Here is a 4588-nt window from a genome sequence, read left to right as displayed (position 1 = left end):
TACATGCAGCCGCTAATTGCAGAGTTGAAACAGTTATGAGAAGGGGTCGAAACGTACGATGTGTTGACAAAGGAGAACTTTAATTTACGCGCTACTTTATTATGGACAATTAATGATTTTCCTGCGTATGCAAATTTATCTGGTTGGAGTACCAAAGGTCGTTATGCTTGTCCTTGTTGTGCTGCACAAACATGTTCGAAGTGGTTGGTTAATGGAAAAAAGTTCTCTTATATGGGACATCGTCGGTGGTTACCTGATAATCATAGATTTAGATGTCAAAAGAATATGTTTGATGGTGATGAAGAGTTTCGAAATGCTCCTGACCAAACAACCGGCTCTGAAATATTCAGAATGTTGAAAAATATCAATTTTACTTATGGAAAGATGAATCAACCAACTAGTACACGATCAAAGAAAAAGGCAAAACAGGTCAATGAAGAGCTTGAAGTTGATGAACAAACTGATGATGAGTATGATGAAGAGGATGATCCAAATGAGGTAGACTTGTGGAAAAAGAGGAGTATATTCTTCGAGTTGCCTTATTGGAAAAAGCAGATTTTGAGACATAATCTTGATGTAATGCATATTGAGAAGAATGTCTGTGAGAATATTATCGGGACCATTTTGAATGATGGCAGAAAATCTAAAGATAATCTTAAGAGTCGACTTGACTTAGTGGACATGGGAATTCGACATGATCTTCATCCGCAATTACGTCCGAATGGAAGAAATTTCTTGCCGCCTTCTATTTTTTCTCTTTCGAAGAAAGAAAAAGAAGTGTTTTGCACGGTGTTGAAGGATATAAAGGTCCCAGATGGGTATGCATCAAACATTTCTCGATGTGTTAGTGTTAAAGATCGAAGACTTTATGGCTTAAAGTCTCATGATTATCACATATTAATGCAAGATTTACTACCAGTAGCTGTTCGCGGTTGCATGTCGAGTAAGGTGACGTCTTGTATCATTGAACTTTCTAATATAATGAAAGCCATATGTGGGAAAGTTCTAATGGTTGAAGAACTTGATAAACTACAAGATCGAGTTGCCTTGACTTTATGCAACTTGGAGAAGATATTTCCGCCTTCATTCTTCACAATTATGGTGCATCTGTTAATTCATCTTCCTCATGAAGCAAGGGTTGGTGGTCCCGTTTTCTATCGATGGATGTACCCTATAGAGAGGTGTTAATTGAATTACACGTTTCAAATTACTACTGATTATACATTTGAATAAAATGTATTTACGTAGTATGTTGTTTTCTGTATAGGTTCTTGGGCAAGTTGAAGTCTTATTGTCGTAATAAGCGTTATCCGGAAGGATCAATTGCTGAAGGGTATTTGGCAGAGGAATGTATGACATTTTGCTCTAGATATTTGGAACATGTTGAAACAAGATGGAATAGACCAAATCGAAATGATGAGTTAGGTACTGATGACTTAACTCAACATTATTTGTTTGGAAGTTATGGTCAACCATTAGGGAAAGTTGAAATTGCACATTTAGATGACACGTCTTGGGTACAAGCACACCGATATGTTCTTTTCCATCACGATTCAATAGATCATTTTCGCACGTAAGTCTTTCGGACCCAATGCTAATGAAATCTCTTTATCTTTTATATTTATCAATTTTTAACGACATAATATTCTTTATAGTGAGTTTAAAGAAGTATTGAGATCTCGAGCACGCTCCCGAAGATTAAATCAGCGAGAGCTACATAAGTTATTCACAGAAACTTTTCATGAATGGTTAGGCCAGACGGTAAGCAACTAAATCTTACGGAACACTTATAAATAATATATGTCTTGCTTTTTATATCGACATCAATGCAAATTAATTCACCATTCATGTGTAATAGGTTTGGAGTGGGAGAGAAGTTAGTGAAGAAGTTAAATGGTTTTCTCAAGGTCCGAATAGAATAGTTAAAAGATATAATGCCTTCCTCATTAATGGGTTCAGGTTTCACACAAAATCTCGTGAAAGATTAAGGAGGACACAAAATTGTGGACTCGTAGTTACTTCATCAACTACAAGTTATGCTACTGTAAGGGACAATAATTCGCAGGATGGAGAGGTCGATTATTATGGAAATCTTACGGACATTATTGAGTTAGATTATTATGGAAAACGAAAGGTTGTGTTGTTTCGGTGTGACTGGGTTGATGTAAACAGATGTATAAAAAGAGATAAATTCGGGTTTTCAATGGTGAATTTCTCTCGATTAATTCACACGGGTCAACGTTTAATGGATGAACCATATGTATTTTCCTCTCAAGTGAAACAAGTATTTTATTGTCACGATCCAATGGATGACGGTTGGTATGTTGTGCTTCGAAATACTCCCAGAGACTTGATAGACATCGGGGATGGAAGTAGAGATGACATTGAAACATGATCAGAGTGTTTACCTCTACTACCACAAAACTTAGATGAAACTATCAGTAATACAACACAATTTCAATGGGTTCGGGAGGACGTTGATGAAGATATTTATGACAACTGACATTACATAAGACTGTTGTACGATTTTATATCTTCATTTATTTATTTATAATGTTATAACCCTTAATATGTTGTCTTTCAATGTATTCATTAATTAAATCGTTTTTTATTACTCATGTTTGTTTATTACAGATATAATGCCGAGGAGAAAAATATCTGATTTGCGGGTTGTTCGAGCTTCTGAAGACCATGTAGAAAGAAATAACGAGGAAACGAATGCACCTGAGTCTTTCGAAGTTCCTGAAACTGTTGAAGAAGTAGAAATTCAAGGTAATCTTCGAAACTTTATTTACTACTTTGTTCATTTTCAAAACTGACATTTAATAATTTCTTATATAGTTGAAAATGCTGGAACGCGCAAGACTTGAGGACGTACAACTTTAAAGGAATTATACCAACTTCCTCCTGGGCATCGTGTCAAAGTTTCAAGAAACGATGCCGGTCAACCTATTGGCCCAGAATCACGTCTTCTAGCAGGTTACTTAGGCATAGTTGGACGTAATGCGAATCTGTTACCGATCAATTATGAGTCATGGCGCAAAATGCCTAATAGTAACAAAATCAAGCGTTGGATTTTGTTAAGGTAATAATGTCATTATAATAGATACTCTATATAAATTCAATACTAATTTATACTTACGGTGCACACTTATTTGCTGTATAGGAGAAATTTGTTTTAGAGGTCTCTGACGATTATGTGAAGCAAGCGTTAGGGAAGAGATGGAGGGATCACAAGAGCTCCTTAAAGAAGAAATACTTCAAGAATGATCTCAGCCTTGAAGAGAAGTTGCAAACAGTCCCACCAGGAATGCTCAGGTACCAATGGGAAGATGCAGTCAGATTTTGGAGTTCTCAAAAAGGACAGGTATGATGTATTTTTCATAAATACTTGTAACAAAATTTAAATCATTATTATAAGTGGTTGTTTGACATTGTAGGACCGAGAGCATGTTGGTGTTGCTAGTAGGCAACAACAAAAGTTTACGCACACGGCTGGATCGAAGAGCTTTGCTTGTATAGCTCATGAGGAGGTATTATAGATTATTGAAATAGTTTTTTTGTATTCCATGTACATACTAACTCATAGTAATTACATTATGGTACATTGTAGGAAAATACATCCGGTTCTAAAGTTGGTCGAATCCAACTCTTCGACATGACACATACGAAGAAGGATGGCACTCCTATGACTGCTGACGCTGCAGAAATTATGGTACGTTTATTGGGTAGATGTTTTAAATTTACCTGACTTTATTTATATTTGTACCATGACATTTTTTATTTTAATTAATTATTCACTTTATTATTAGGAAAAATTGAGGGAGAAAAGGCAGAGTATCATGCTACTGCTTCGAGTCAAGGTATTGTTAATGATGATGACATTGAAAACCAAGCTATTAATGACGTTTTGGGTCCTGAAAGATATGGTCGGGTGCGCTGTCAAGGATCATTCGTTACTCCCACCAAATATTTTGGATCCAGTTCATCACAGTACATGTCATCACAGTCTCGATCTTCCCAATTAGAAGTTGGTCGTTTAAAAGAAAAGTTGGCTGAGATGGATCAACAAATGGCTAACTTGAAAACGGAAAATGAAGCAAAGGAAACAGAGAGAGCAGCAGCGGAAGCAGCTAGAGCAGCAGCGGAAGCAGAGAGAGAAGCAGCGGCAGCACAGAGAGAGGCAGCGGCAGAACAGAGAGAAGTAATATATCAGCAGAGATGTAAAGAATTTGAAAAACGACTCAATGATATGATGCTGATGATACAAAAAACGCAACCTCAGAATCCACCATCGTAGCCTCATTTATGTTATGAGCATTATGTTAATGTTACTGAACCGTGTTTAACTTAACCTATATTACGTTAATGAAAACTTTTATTTATTATATTGGATTTGATGTTATTGCTGTTTTTGTTTGTTAGATAATGGAACAGGTTGAAAAAACAGATTTGGGGTATTAAGTATAATTTTTAGAATTGTTAAATTCTGTGTTATTTAGCGGCGTTTGTAACAAAAATGCTGCAATATACCATACAGTTAGCGGCGTTTTTGATAAAAACGCCGCAAAATCTCAATACATATTCT

Source organism: Hibiscus syriacus, unplaced genomic scaffold (genome assembly GCF_006381635.1).
Source record: "Hibiscus syriacus cultivar Baekdansim isolate YM2019G1 unplaced genomic scaffold, ASM638163v2 tig00116939_pilon, whole genome shotgun sequence".
NCBI lineage: Eukaryota > Viridiplantae > Streptophyta > Magnoliopsida > Malvales > Malvaceae > Hibiscus > Hibiscus syriacus.
This window is presented reverse-complemented; position numbering follows the sequence as displayed.